This window comes from Antechinus flavipes, chromosome 1 (assembly GCF_016432865.1).
Source record: "Antechinus flavipes isolate AdamAnt ecotype Samford, QLD, Australia chromosome 1, AdamAnt_v2, whole genome shotgun sequence".
NCBI classification, from domain to species: Eukaryota; Metazoa; Chordata; class Mammalia; order Dasyuromorphia; family Dasyuridae; genus Antechinus; species Antechinus flavipes.
This window is the reverse complement of record NC_067398.1, coordinates 287,832,440-287,848,697: the sequence shown is the minus strand read 5'-3', so window position 1 is coordinate 287,848,697 and position 16,258 is coordinate 287,832,440. Positions and strand designations below refer to the sequence as shown.

The 16,258-nt window shown below is 34.5% G+C and overlaps 1 pseudogene; it reads left to right on the top strand.

Annotated features, from left to right (window-relative positions):
* Positions 1-15,856, top strand: part of LOC127545366 (nucleolar GTP-binding protein 2-like) — a 47,411-nt pseudogene extending 31,555 nt beyond the window's left edge.
* Positions 15,857-16,258: the final 402 nt, after the last annotated feature.

Here is a 16,258-nt window from a genome sequence, read left to right as displayed (position 1 = left end):
AACATACCACCACTTAGAAGGAAAAAATATTATGAACAGGATTCTACCCCTTAAAAATGGAATAATGAAAGACAGTCAAGAAGTAAGGAAGCGTAGCCAATTCCTGGGAAATGAGTTCTTGAGATTTATTTCAGCCATGACACAAACTTTCTTAACTATAGAACTTGAATTGTCTGTATTAGGGTAGCTACATGGCACACCATGGACTTAGAAACACTTGAGTTCAAATTTGGCCTCAGACATTTATTAACTAATAGAATTAATAACCACATGTATTTCCTTCTGCTGTTATGAAGATTAAATGAGTTAATCTTTGTAAAGCATTTAATATAGTATCTGACACATAGTAAGTATTATATATATGTTAGCTAGTAACAGTAATAGTAGTAATAACAGCAGCAGCAGCAGTGGTAGCTGTTGTTATATTGCTAATGGCAAAGAAGCATGATAGACATTTTTATCCTTTCACATATGAGGTGATGCTGAGGATAACACTATTCATCAATTTTCTATGCTATTTACTTTGCTATTTTAGTCCTAATGAAATGCTATCTTATTGAACTTAAAAAAAAAAGAATACTGTGAAATTATGAAGAAAAAACTTGTCCCTAAAGAAGAAATATGAGAATTTTCCCTTTTATTTTTCCCTGTTCCTTTTTGGTTGTGAAAGTGGAGGAGGGTGCATAGGTGTGAAACTTTGCATATGATATCCAATTTTTAATTTTCTGAATTTTTTCCACATTTTTTTTCTTTTTTCTCTTTTTTAATCTTTGTTATAGAGTGGTTAAGGAAAGGATACAGTGATAAGGGCATTCAGTATTGTAAAAAGATATATTGTTACAACAAAAATTATGTTGCTGGATAGATATTAGGAATCTGATCTAGCATTTTAAATTTATATGGAATTAGATGATAACTCAATATTTTCCATGTTTTTTTAACAAATAAAAAAAAACCTATGTTCTTTATATTTGACGGAATACTTACTTTTTTTCCTCAGTTAAACTAAAGAGCTTTTTAAAAAGTTTTGAGGTATGATTTAAGAAGTATTAAACAGAATACATCTTTTTGAAGAGCCAGAGTTTGTGATAAAGGTGCATAAATCTAGGAACATTTAATTATTATAACTATAATATTTACCTTTATTTTGCTTAAAATAATTTCTAAAAAGGAGTTGTGTTTCAGTGGATAATTGCTATTATATTTCACTAGCATTTTCATTACAAAATATGATACACTAACTCTTTGTTCATGTTATAACTACTACTATATTTTCTTAAATACTTCACAAGTATTCTCTTTGGATAATATAGCACAGAGATTAAGTAATGTTTTCCCTCTCACATTATTGCTCAAGAATATAAAATATCATGATCAAATGAATTTTAAGGGATAATGCACATGCCTTTGGTTTTCTAGTTCTTCTGACCTTTATATTATTCTCACTGCTGACATAATTTTAGTGTAGTAATGTATCTGTTGTTTCTTGTGCAAATGCTAGAAAGTACTCACACAGAACATTTACTCCAGTTTTAATGGATGGGTTCTATAATAGACCACAGGAATATTCAAGCCAATGGGGCTACACAGTGCCTTGCCAGAAAACAAAGACCTCAAAGTTTCTTCTTTTTTAAAACTCCAAGGGAATTGGAGTTTCTCTTTCTCCATATCATCAAACTTAATTATTGACAATAAGCAACAGTTGGCAAGGAAAGCATATCACATGGTTCCCTTTCTATTTCAAAAAAGGTCAGCATATGGCACCAATACGGGGCTGTATTATGTAGCCTTGTACTCTGATCACATAGCACATGCTTCAAAAAGCATTATGCAATGTTATACTCACTGATTAATGATTGCTTGCATGAGAAGTTTTTCATTAGCTTGAAATGCAAGTATCCTGAAAATGATTAACTTTGTGACATAGTTCTAATCACAAAAATATGAACAATTGAAAGATTGCTTCAAAATCATGTGTTTTGAAATAACAGAACCACATTGTGACTGTTTACTATTTATAGCACTTAACAATAGCTTTAATACCACTGAGCACAACAAAGAAATCTCTTGGGGAGAATTACAAAAAATATTTAATTTGAGGAATGAAAGTTTCATGCAAAAATGGGTTTTACCAGGTAATCTTATTCACATTCCCCTTTCTCATTCCTCTATTTCTATATAAATTCTTATTTGCCAGGAGGAGTATTAGAAAATTCTGGCCTTCAAGGCACAACACCTTCATTCAAATCCTTACTTTGTTGCTGTTATCTGTGTGACCTTAGTCAAATCATTTAACTTCTTGGATTAAGTGATCACTTAATTTCCTCTCTAGGAATAAATCTGTAATCATATCAATTATTTTCCAACTTAACCTCTGGGCTAAATAATGAGTCTGCAATGTTTCTTAGAAATTATTTGACATACATGTGCGCCTACATGAAAAATTCTTAATGAGATTATTCTTTTTATATTCTGAAAAGACATATTGAAATAAAAAAAAAATCCTGAAAACAGAATTTATGAACATAAGAAAGGAAATATAATGACAGATTGTAATTGGTTGGTTTTAAAAAATTACACTTTGACTTCTTGGTTCTTTCATTGCTTCTCAAAAATAACCAATAGGTTTATATTTCTCTTTGTTGACCCTCTATGTTTTAGAGTTTTTTATTAAATTCATGCATTATATACTATGCTACAAAATGATCTGGCAGGAAAGCATCAATTTTTCCCTATTCCTGTTTTCAGTTTTTCTCTCTATAAGTTTTTCTTTTGCAGAAATTTTATATATATATATGTAATTACTTGCCTCTATACACTCTGCAATTCAACCCCCTTGTTGTTTCTTACACTTGACACCATTTCCTGTTTCCTTACCTTTTCATTGCAGTGTCATAACTAGAATATAACTAGAATATTATCCCTCCTTACCAAGGTCTCATGGATCTTTGGTTTCCTTCAAGACTTAGTGGAAGTTTTATCTTTTTTGCATGACAACTTTGCAAAGTTATCTTTGCATCTGCTGTTTATGTGTTTTGTATACACACACAACTGTATACACCTATATTTGTGCATGTTGTTCCCTTTTCATTTAACTTTTGAGGAGAAAGGCCATTTAGTTTTTGTCTCTGTACTCCCAGCCCTAGCAGAGGACCTGGCATGTAAAAAGCCCTTGATAAATGTTTACTGTTTAACTGCTAAGTGAAGAACAAACAAATATCAACTTTTGAATAGTGGTGGGTTTTTTCCTTCCTTTTGATTAGTTAATATATCTCTATGTGTGTTTGCTATGTTTGGTATTTTTTAGTTATTATTAGTGAACACATTCTCATGATCAGACTTATTAAGGAAAAATTTTACATTTTATATTTTATGCTGGACCCACAATTAATGTAGGGTATTCCAAATATGGATTGGCCCTGGCTCTACAATTTGAAGATCTTGAAAGAGAAAAAATTTAAATATTATCATAATTCCTTCCTTCTTCCCTAAGCTCTTTCCACTGACAGTAGTGGTTCTGCTTCCTAGCTCAATAAACCTTAAAAAAAAAATTTCTTGGGATTTATAATTGCTTCAAAAGTAATTTGAAGTTCACTGTAAAGCCATAATTCTCATTATCAGTTTCTTGCTATTTTTTTCCTTAATTCTTTCCTAGATTTGCTTGCACCTACACGTGAACTGGGCACATTGGATTCTAACTTTTCTTTCTTTTTTTAACTATTAAAACAAAGATGTAATTTCTTTAACATGTAAAACGTTTGGATAAGTAATAGTATTGAAAACTGATCCATCTTTGGGGAAAGGAATTCAGAAATGCTATCAACTCAAATATTACATTTGCCATAAAATAGTCTTCCCTGGGAACAAACAATGTTAAACATTGGCTTTTTGTATGTTCACTTTAATTGGTGCCCTTTTCTGCATTTCAACATTTATGGATAGAGCAGAAGAAAAAAAAAAAAATGGAAGCCAACTCTATCAGCATGGTCTCATTATTGTTAAGAGGCTTTTTTCTATTTCTACCTATGTGCAAAGCAGCTAGTCTTCCAGTTATGATGATGAAATGACATACATTTTTTTCTGTATATAAGATAAAGGTAAGAGACCAGTTTCAGGTGAACTTCACTGCTGGTTACAAAACTCTTTGTCACAATTTGATTTGGTTTCTTTAATGACAGATTCACTTTTGTGGGTTATGTTTTTTTCTTATATTCTTGTTTTCTTTTTTTCCCCTTTGTTTTGGGGTGTGTCTAGAGGTAGTAATGGTTGTTTTGGTTAAAAAAAAAAAAGGAAAGAAACAGTGAAAATAGAGGGAGGGGATACTTCAAACAAGCTGTCATGCTGCTTAAAGGGCAGAGGTTTTATAGATTTTTTAAAAAACAGATGGTTTGTATCAAAGAAAAAATAAACTTTTCCATTCTTTTAAGGTGGGTAAGATAAGGGCAGTTTTTCACAACAAAATCTAAAGCAATGGGAATTAGGCCAGTTTTCTATTCTACAGAAATATGTTAGTTATAAAAATTTGAAGATCTCTTACAGAATTCCTTTACTAGTCATGTTTATAAGCAGAAATCTTTCAGGTTTAATGAGGACAAAATATTTTTGTGTGACAGGTCATTTTAGTGCTATGTTTGGCATAGACTAAAACTATCCAGACTAGCAAGTAGGACTGATTCAAGGATCCTTAAGTCAGACTTTCTGATTTTGTTTGGGAAAATGCCCCTCCCCTCATGAGCCACCAAGATATTCTGGCAGTGAACCAAATAAGCAGAGCACTAAGTAGTTCTTTCCATTGCTATTCTTTCCCCGCCCCGCCCACATCTCCCCTTCCCTCCTTCCCCTGTCCCCCCCAAACAAGCACTACAACAAAGAAATGTTTTTAATATAAACTTGACTGCCCAATTATTCACAAGTCAAATTCTTATTGTTCTGTTTCTCTTCATGTACTCCCTGAATTTCCATAGAAGAGAATGAGTCATTATAGATATGAGAATCATATAATCTGTGATAATTATTAAAGGATATAACTTTCTGTGGTCATGGAACTTTGAACTTGTCTTTCTTATTTTCTTATTTTAACATAACATTCTCTAGCTTGACAGTTTGGTAGAATTTCCTTTATTTTGACTATTTTAAAAAATCTTGACAACCAAGATAAAACAGATTGTGTTAATTTATATGAACTTGTAAAATTTTAACTTTAGAAAGAGATAACCTAGACATTGTTTTTTCTCAAGTTCTCAATTTATGGTTTTAATTGAATTTGTAACTGGAATTATTAATTGCTCTTGAATGGAATAAAGACAAGATAACTGAATCTCTTTTTTACAGGATCATTACTTAAATACTGGATTTTATTTTTTTCAAACCTCCTTATGAGGGGCAGCTAGATGGCACAGTGGGTAGAGCACTGGCCCTGAAGTCAGGAGGACCTGAATTCAAATCTGGCCTCAGCACTTAATACATCTTAGCTGTGTGACCCTGGGCAAGCCATTTAACTCCAATTGCCTCAGCAAAAACAATCAAACAAAACAAACAAAAAAAACTTCTTTATGAAAAAGCAATACTTATTATCACTTGGGGATGGCTATCATAAAATTCTTGGAAACTTTTTCGGTTGCTAGGAAAAGATGGTGATTTTTAAACTATTTTGATTTGTTGTAAGGAGAAAAAAAGCTAAAGATAAAGCCCATTTAGTATACTCGACAAAAATATTTATTTGAGCCAGATTCTTTTTACTCAGTTGGGCAGATAACAAGCATGTCAGCAATTTCTTTGAATTGAAGAATTATCATATACTTTTATTTTAGAAAAAGCTTTTTTTTTTTAAAGTACGTAACTGAATTAGTACAAAATTTAAAATTACTTCCTATCCAATTAAAGATACTGCAAATTGTTGAGATTTTCACCATGCCTGATTCAACAGTAATCTTCCCTTAGACTTTAAAAATCTAAATAAGTTTCAAAAAATGGAGAGAGAACATATAAGCATCATGTTTAACATAATTATAAAAGTTACAATCTGAAGGAAGTTATATGGACAGAAGAGGGAGTCCATGTTGGAACTAATCAAAATAAGGAACTAATTTTACTCATTTGGAAAAGATTTGTGTAGACCTTTGGAACACTGCTTATGAAGCACTTTTGCTCTTTGTCACATGGATAAGTTTGCTAAAGTAGTACTAACCGTGCAAATTTCTTTACCTCAGTCTTATAAACAGTACTTAACTCACAACCATTCTGTGCATGAGATAACTTGTCTTTATTATCATTATTATTTTAATTTAATAAATTAATTTCCATTTAATAATAAATTTAGTAATTAATAATATATTGATGATATTATTGTTGTTGTCATTAGAAAATTCTAAAACCTTTGTCCTCAAAATTCTAAGATCCCAAGGAAAAAATATTCCAGAACTCAGTCATTCACAACCAGTGTGATTTTGAGCAAATTGTTAAGTTTTGGTGACCCTTGTTTTCCTCATCCTCAAAATGAATTGAGGAGAAGGAAGCTTTCACTGAGTTTAAAGTACAAAAGTGGAAGCTGACTCAAGCAGAAATTCTTTAACTGATATAAGGCTGATAATAGGAGCAAAACAAGGAAATGGCTGAAATAGGTAGTACTTAAAGTGGTAAACTCAGAAATAGAACATATCCAAAAAGTAAGAAGAGAGTAAGATCCAAATGGAGTTTCAATGAAAAAAAAAAAATGATTTGATCATAGGCAGTAAAAAAGAGCTTGGCAGAAGTGAAACAAGGAGACCTTTCAGGAGAAAGGAGAAGATGGAACAGCTAAAGAGGAAAAAATGTCAAGTAGTAGTGATATCTTAGAACAAATGGAAAACCCTACTGAATTACTGAGTTCCATGAAAATTTAGATGAGTCAAATGAAAACAATTCAATGAGGGAATAGAGAATATTGAAACAAAATAAAAAGGAATATCAAAATACTATTAAAGATGTCATGGTGCCTCCCAAACTCTTCAGATTTCAGACCCCAAACTTCCTGAATCTTGAGTCCCTGAGTCCCAGCAGGATGGTGAAGCCCAATTACAAAGGACAGTGCTCCATCAACCCATCCAACTCCAAAGCAAACCTAGATTGACTAAAAGGAGCTAGGGATTAAAACATGCAGGAAAATGCAACAATTCAATACCTTGATTTATATCAGCAAAAGGAATGAAGAAACCATTGTGGTAACTAATTAAACCTTTATAGTATTGATGGCGTCTGGCTCAGTGACAAGAGTGGAACTCAGTATTAAATGGTTTGAAAATACCCATATGATTAAGCAGTCATCATTGAAGAAATTCCAGGAAGAAATGGATCAAGTTATAAAGAATCCATACCAAGTTCATAAAACAAAGCAAATTACCAATGTCTCTCATCCATGACAGAATCCAGACTCATTATTCTAAAGTTCATATTATTTTATCCCCTCAATAATATTTTATTTTTCCAAATACATATAACGATAGTTTCCAACAGTTATTTATTTATTTTTAAGTTTTTAAAGATTTTTTTTTTTTTTTTGGTGAGGCAATTGGGGTTAAGTGTTTAGAGTCACACAGATAGATGGCACTAGAAGCATATCCTGTGATTGAAGATTATGATTATGTCTAGAGTCAGATTTGAACACAGTTCCTTCTGACTTCAGGATTGGTGCTCTATCCACTGTATCATCTATCTGCCCCCAACATTTATTTTTGTAAGATTTTGTATTCCAATTTTTTCTCCCTTTCTTTGTTACGTCTTTCTTCCTCAAGACAGCAAGCAATCTGATAGATTATACATGTATATTATAAAGCACATATTCTTGACACAAAAACTTTTGAAACAACATTTGGTCAAAAGTCACAAAGAAACCTAATTTTCTTGTAACATGCAATCTTTTATAGAAAATGCAAAACTCAACTAAGATTGTGATTAAAAGAAAGATTGTGACCTGGAAACAGAAGGTAATGGTAAGAGGAGTGAAGTTTCATGACATTGAGACTTATCTCAAAAATGAAAATCCCTGGAAACATCTCATTTTTGTTTTTAATAAATGTGACCTTGTCTTAACTTGGGCAATAAAATGATAGATTGCAGTCCTTTCCCAAGATTATCCAAAACTTGCCTTGCCTTTCATGCCTTTCATCAACCCCTTTGGGAAGGGAGTATTCACATAACTTTTGTGTCATTTTTGAAAATTGCACATTAACAAGAAGCAAGTCAGTGTAGGTTCATTGCCTATTCAAACATTGGCAAGAACTCTGTGATAAATAAATAATGTTTTGTTTCAAGAAAGTTTGTGATGTGACTCCCATCACAGAAGAAATCAAAATCTGACATTATATCATTTTAATGCATCAGATATTCTTTACTGATTGTCTAGTTATGTAGAGGGCCGCAGATAGTGGGGGAACTCTGGGTAAGATATAAGACCCTTCAGCCTAAAGGGAACCTGCTGACAATATCTGGTTTGGCTTCCCATCTCCCCTAAGGGCTCTTACCCTTCCTGAGGAGTCAAGGAGGGCATGACCACTTGTGTTCTACTTGAAGCAAAAAATACTTACAATAAAGAAAGGCACTTACATATCAATAGCAGGGTGCTTATAGTTAGCACTTGCTCAGTGTACTGTGATGATGTAATGGTTCTCTAATTGGCACATGCTTAGTGTGCTGTAATGATATAATCATACTAAAGGCTAAGGGCTGAGAGGACTTGAAATAAAGGACTCTATTTTTGACTGTCTTTGTGGGTCTCCTGCCTTCTTTACTCTTCCGCTAAAACCAAGAACTCGGACTGGTCCTGAGATCCTCCAGAGAGCTAGTCGAGACAGTATATTTTGGCACCCCAATTTGGAGGCTCTAGAAAGCATACTACATTTTGGCACCTAAATGTGGGGCCCTAGACATGAGAGCATGGATGTGAGGCCCTATACTCAGCAGCTCCATCAGCGAGTTCAGTGGAAAATTCCCTGTTGTAGTGTTCTTCTCTAAAATATAATATTCTCTGGGAGCAGGTTTCTTGGGGGGCTTCTGGGAGCAGCCTTAGTTTTAGTTTAGCGTAATAATTACCTCAAATGCAGCCAGGAGTTAAAGTCCAAATATTTTATTATCTCTTTCAAAATAGCCCCATTAGCTTTTGTAGAGACTTATCTCTCTCCTTGGTTCCGATAACTCTTGTCGCTAGTCTTTTGTGTCTTTCAGCTTCAGCCTCTAGCTCCCTCCAAGTCTCCAGCCAACACAAAGATGGAAGTTGGAATGAATCTGACTCCACCTCCCAGAGAGTGGGCTTGTGGGTTTCTGACTTGTGAATCTCCGGAAGTCAATCCTAGTCGAGGCTCCTAGCTTATATATGCTCTCTAAAGGTATGAACTCTAATGTGTGAACTCTCTTAAAGGTGTGAACTCTAAAGGTGTGAACTAAGTACATAAGCATTGTCTCTATCAATTCCAGTGACTTAGCACCTTGTTTCAAGTTCTGGCCATAACACCCTGTGACCAGAAATAGGGTGAGTATAAAAATAGGCAAGCAGAAGATTCAGTAAGGGCTAAATCAGTTACTTTTATTTTTCAGCCAAAATGGGGCAAATACTAAGAAAAGAATCTCTCCCACTCCAAGGGAAGTATGAAACCTGCATAATTAGGTTAATAGAGAAGTAAGGTTTGTTGGTAACTCAGAAGCAGATCACTGGGCTCTTACATATATTAGTGTGCATGTCTCCTTGGCTCTCTAAGAAGAAAAATTAGGGCCAGAGATGTGGAAAATAATTGGGAGAGCAATTAATTAAATATTACAAAGCTATGAGTCCTGATTCAATTCCTGAGGAAACATTCCTTATGTACAATATAATACAATTGTCTTTAAAGAACCCACAAGTTTTAAAACAAGGAAAAATTTTAATGTGGACAACCAGATAAGGAAGTGTGAGGAGAAAAAGCAGGAGGGAGGTGGGACTGACAACGCAGCTAGAAGGCATGGAGGGTTGGGTGGGAAAAGAGTTAAGTACCTTAAGGACAATGCTGATGAGCTTAAGGGGTGTGGTGCTTTTTTTCACTTTCACAGCTCAGTTTCACTTCTGCCTACACCCAAGCATGCACCCTTAGGGTATTCCTTATCTCCTGACCCTCCTCCCTCAACTCCACCTTTGTGGGAAGGAGGAGGAGGAGTGGGAGGGGCAATGACATCATCAGCACTGCCCAGGCAGCAGTTTTGCTCCCCTCTACCCCAAGTCACCATTACAAGAGACATTAGTTAAAGCTAAAGAGGAAGGACAGGATATATCTGGGTTGAGAATAGAAGCATATCCTGTGATTGAAGAGCTTGACTCTTCAGGTCAAGTCAGAAGAAGATACACTCTTTTAATCTGGAAATTATCAAAGATCTGAAAAAGGCTTTCACTCTTTATGCATCTACATTATATTATGTTAAAATGCTATTAGAGAATTTGACTTATGAAATTTTAACCCCTAATGATTGGAAATCTATAGCAAACACATGTTTAGAACCTGGACAAAACTTGTTGTGAATTTCTGAGTATAGCGAATACTCTGTAGAATACAAGCCCAACAAAATAGGCAACCTGGAGTTAATATACCAGTCATCTTTGACCAATTAGCAGGTATAAGTCCTTATGCCGACACTTTAGTGCAGATTAATTACCCTGTGGCAGCATATGAGCAAATTGCTTCTGCTGCTATTAAAGCATGGGGTGCCCTCCCAGGAAGATAAGATAAGAGAAGAAGCCTTCACAAAAAATAGTGCAAGGTCCAAATGAACTCTTTGCTGATCTTGTGGGACATCTGCAGACAGCTGCCATACAAACTATTGGTGAAAATGTAGCCAGAAATTACGATTAAAAAAAAAACTGGCTAATAAGTATTTTAGAAGAATTATACTAGGACTAAAAAAGGATGCTCCTTTAGATTAGCTCATAAGATGCTGTGCCATAGTAGGCACAAATACCTTTAAGCCCAGACTATGATGCAGACTTTTCAAGATCTGAACATGGGAAGACAGGGTCCCTTTTGGAAAGGGACTTCCAAAGAGACTAGTCAGTGCTTTCAATGTGGTAAGGCAGGGTATCTGAAAGCTCAATGTTGGCAAAAAGATAAAGTGAAAGAACAGAGTGAGAGAACAAGACTCAAAACCCCATGTCCAAAATGCAACAAGGACTTCTACTGGGCTTAAGAATGCAATGACTCAGGGAAACAAGAAGCAGGGCTGGGCTCCAGGGCCCCAGGCAAAAAAACAAACAAACAAACAAACAAAAAAACACTTGGGACATGATGGCAGCTAATTAAAATAAAGATACTCAGAGAGTCTTTAAAAGTTCAGTATACTGACATGATCAGTCAATTAAGAAGCAACCTGATGGGGGAAGGGGATTGCAATTAAGGAGAATAGAACTGTATGCTTTTGGGACTACTGAGATATCCCCTGGAGAGCTGAAATCTGTCCCTGTGCGGCCTATAGATCTTTTGCTTCCAGGCACAGTAGGCTTGACCATTTTGTCTTCTGAGAGTACTTACAAAACAGTGTCTATCCATACACTGATTTGGGAAACTAGGGAATGTGTAGCTAATATCCTAGTCACTAATATTGGTAGACAATGTGTGATCTATCATCTGGGAGAAGTAGTAGCATCAGGTGTCCTGATATATACTCCTGATATGCAATTTGGTATTAATATCTTTAGATAATTTGCCAGGTGATGTGGAGAGATCCAGAAAGTAATGAATGGAAAGGGGAGAGGGTTTGCTTGCATCTCTACAGGAGAAGGAATCAGATGGGTGCCAACAAGCCGTATTTGCCTTGTCCATCAGAGAGAGACAGAAAAGAAGACCCTTGAAATGAAGGAGAAGACTCAAGAAACAGCTGGTGGTTCCATCTCTGACTACATGTGCCACTGAAAGAGCATGATAGTTATCCCTATGTGTATGGTAATTGACTTATGAGATTGTTACAGATTTCAAAATCTGAAGATTCATTGGATTCCCTGAGACATGATAAGACTGTTGCGGGATTTCAAAATCTGTAGGAATCATTGGATTCCCTGATACATGATGAGACTTATGCAGGACTTCAAAACCCACAGGAATCATTAGATTCCCTGACACATGAAGTGATGGACAATAGATTGGTTTTGGACTACCTCTCGGCTGCTGAAGGAGGTGTATGTGTGATTGTTATTTATATACCCTCCTTCTAGGACTCATGAAAATCTTTTATAATACTTTATTGATTCATATTGTTGTTATTACATCACTACTTGCCTGTGTGATTCCTCTCATGTTAATTCATTGTTTGTTACATCATTACTAGCCTGTGTTATGTTACTACTTGCTTGTGTAATATGGCCCACGCTGATGGATTTATGTATACCTGTTTCAACTAAAACAAAACGGGAAATGTAGAGGCCTGCAGATAGTGGGGGAACTCTGGGTAAGGTATAAAACCCTTCAGCCCAGAGGAAACCTGCTGACAATGTCTGGTTTGGCTCCCCATCTTCCCTAAGGGCTCTTACCCTTCCTGAGAAGTCAAAGAGGTCAGCATGACCACCGGTGTTCTATTTGAAGTAAGGGATACTTACAGTAAAGAGAGGCATTTACATATCAATAGCAGGGTGCTTATAGTTAGCACTTCCACAGTGTGCTGTGATGATATAATGCTACTATAGTTACCACTTGCTCAGTGTGATGTGATGATGTAATGGTTCTCTAGTACATGCTTAGTGTCCTGTAATGATATAATCATACTAAGGTGTAGAGCCTGACTTGCAGACGTGGGCAAGATGATGCTTAATGACTGGCAAAGGGGCCAAATCCCTTTCCATGTCAAGCTCCATAATACAGAGCCCTCATCAATTACTTTCAACAGCATCACCACATGATACCAAGTAGGAAGAGGGAGAAACTAAATGTCAAGAAGCCACACCTGTAATTGAAAAAAAAAGAGGAGGAAGAGAGCAGTGATACAAATGTTGATATAAGAAAGCTTCTGGCATATGTTTGATAGAATTATGTAGTAAGATCAATGTTCAGTTTAGAGGAGAAAATCTGGTCCCTTTGTAGATCTCACATAGTGACAGAAAATGTGATGACTCTTCCAGTAGAGAAGTAGAGGAAGAACAATCTAAGTATCTGATGATAAGTCAAACTAGGTGTCCTAAGGTGCCTATTGGCACCATAGCAGTTATTAAAGCTCTGGATGAAAAAATTGCTAAATACAAGAAATTCTTAAACAAACCTAAAGCCAGAACATTTTCAGCAGTTAGAATTCCCAAAAGACTTAGTGAAAAAGAACTATCCAAATCTGAGCCCCAATCCAGAGAGCAAAATGATGTAGAAGAAAAAGGACATACCAAGAAAGGAAAATAAGAGACACATGAAGATGAGAATTCTGAAAATAAGTCTCAAAAGCTTACATCAAAGGCATGAAGTCACAGCAGACCAGCAGAAGAGAGCCAAAAAGATTGTTATCCACTACTGTGACACTTGCAATGTAAAAAGCAAGTACAGGAACTGAAAAAAGACCAATGACTCAAGGGGACAAATGCATTACCACAAATAGCTCAAATGGAAGCAATACATTTTTAATTAGTTTGTTAAAATTTACAAAAATTAAAAAAAGAAAACATAAACAAAACCTATCCAGTTCTCTTTGAACCAAATGAAAAATGAAAAGACTCTCCAATCTTCTCCTGAACAAAACCTCAAAATAAAAATTCCTGGCAACATCTTGGCTAATATTTAGATCTCTCAAACTAAAGGAAAAAATATTGCAAGTAGCTAAAATCAAAGAATTCAAGTACCAATGGCCATGGTCAAGATTACTCAAGATTTGGCAGTTGTCACTGGTAAAAGAGAGGAAAGCTTAGAAGAAAAAAGGAAAGAAGAGGAAAGGTCAGATGACAAAAAATTTTACAATCAAGAAAAACTTATCAATACTATTAGAGTAGGAAGGAAATGAACATTTAAAGAGGATAGAGGGTTTGCATGTATTTCTGATAAAAAGATCAAAGCTAGGTAGACGCTTTTAAATAGAAATACAGGAATTAAAAAAAAAAACACAGCAAAGTGCATACCTTTGTTCAGGTGGAAGGGACTATAAGGGGGTGATTGTTTTCATGACAATTTAGAAAAAAGAAATGCCTTGTTAATGTCTACAAGGGTCATAGAGAAAGATAAATAAGGGAAACAGGACCTATAGGCAGTTTTGCTTTGCTTTGATGTTTTAGCAGAAAATTGAAATGGGAGACTTAGGGGACTATTGTAGAAAAAAAAAGGAGGGAAATCACTATCTCAAATAATTGAGATTAAAAACAATCAATGATAGAGAAAAAGGTGGAGGAAATGGGTATCCTATACACTTCACTTTCTTTTGAAGCAGAAAAAAGGAAGACTGAACACACCCTCTCCCTCTGTCTCACCCAGAAACTCACAGACAGATCATAATGTAAAAATGCCTTTAATTTAATAAGAGAAAAGGAAAAGATAGGTTGAGGGGAGGAGCATATTATAGTATGAGAAAGAAAGTCAGGTTAAATAAATCAATTGAACAACTAAGTAATCTCAGAAGAAGAATATATACAAAAAGTAAGAAGAGGAGAGATATAAATAGAGTCTTGAAGAAAAAAACGAACTTGCCACAGGCACTACAAAAGAGCCTAGCAGAAATGAAACAAAAGATAGGAAAAAAGAGATTAAAAAACAGACCAAATGACTCCAAGTATAAGTGAAGGAATCAAAAGCAAAGGAATTTAAAAATCTGTTATTGAGGGCAGGGCAAGAAGAGAAGAGGAATGCAACAAAAAAATCACTTCATTGATAGATCATGAATGTTAGGCAAATTCTCTTTCATGTAAATGAAGGGGATGAAAGCAAAGACAAAAAGTATAAGCATATAGGAAAGCGGGAAATATGCTATTAAAAACCATAACTAAAAGAAAGCAGATATCAGAATGGTATAGAAAGCAGAATTTAACAATGTATTTTGCATAAGAAACAAACAATAAAAAGTTTTTGTTTAAAAAAAAAATAAAACAAATGTAGCCAAAATCAGAAGGAAAGCAGAAAATTAAGAAAATTAAAGGGGGGGGGGAATATATACACAGATTCTCAGATAAATGTCTCATATCTCAAATATGTTAAGAACTTTGTCAAATGTATATGAATATAAATCATTCTCTAATTGATTAATAGTCAAAAGATATGAACAGGCAATTTTTCTGATGGCAAAATCAAAGCAATTTGTAGTCATGAGAAAAATGCTTAAACTATTAACTAGAGAAATGCAAATTAAAATTAATTATACCTATCAGATTGGCTAAAATGATTAAAGAGGAAAGCAACAATTGTTAGAGAGGATGTTGAAAATTTGGAAACTAATTCACTGTTGGTGGAACTGTGAAGTGACCTGTTTTGGAGAGCAATCTGCAATTATGCCCAAAGAATCATTAAACTGCCTATATCCTTTGATCCAGTAATATCGCTACTAAGTTTGTTTCCCAGTATGATTAGGGAAGAAGAAAAAGAACCTATGAATATGTTCTAAAATATGTAAAGCAGCTCTTTTTGTGGTGGCTAATAGTACTTTGAAATCTAAATTTTTAGTATGAAATTTCAGGGATGTCTATCAGTTGGGGAATAGCTGACCAAGTTTTGGTATATAACATTACTGTGCTATAAGAAATGATGAGCTCAGTGATCGATCTTAAAAGAAACATGGATAAGCTTGCATAAAATAATGAAAAGTGAAGTAAACAAACCAAGAAAACAGTAACAATATTATTTCAAGAACCACTTTGAGTGATAAATTATTTTAACTATTATAAATACCCAAATTAATTATAAAGGACATATGAAGGAAGATGCATCCAGAGAAAGAAAGAACTGATAAACAGAAGTATAAATAGAGTGGTTTTACATGAGTATGTATATATACATATACACACAAATACATGTGTGTATATATACAAACATTTTTGTGTATATATATGTCTATGTGTGTGGATCTATCATAAATGCATATATGCATACATATATTAGATATGTATCTAATTACCCATGCGGGTAATTTTTTCAGCATTGACAATTTGTTCCAATTTTTTTTTTTGTTCTAATTTTTCCCCTCCTTCCCTTTACCCCTTCCTTCAGATGGCAGGTTGACCAATACATGTTAAATATGTTAAAGTATAAATTAAATATTGGAACTGATTTGGTTCATCTCATTCTTAAAGAGGGCCACATGGATCAGAATTGATCAT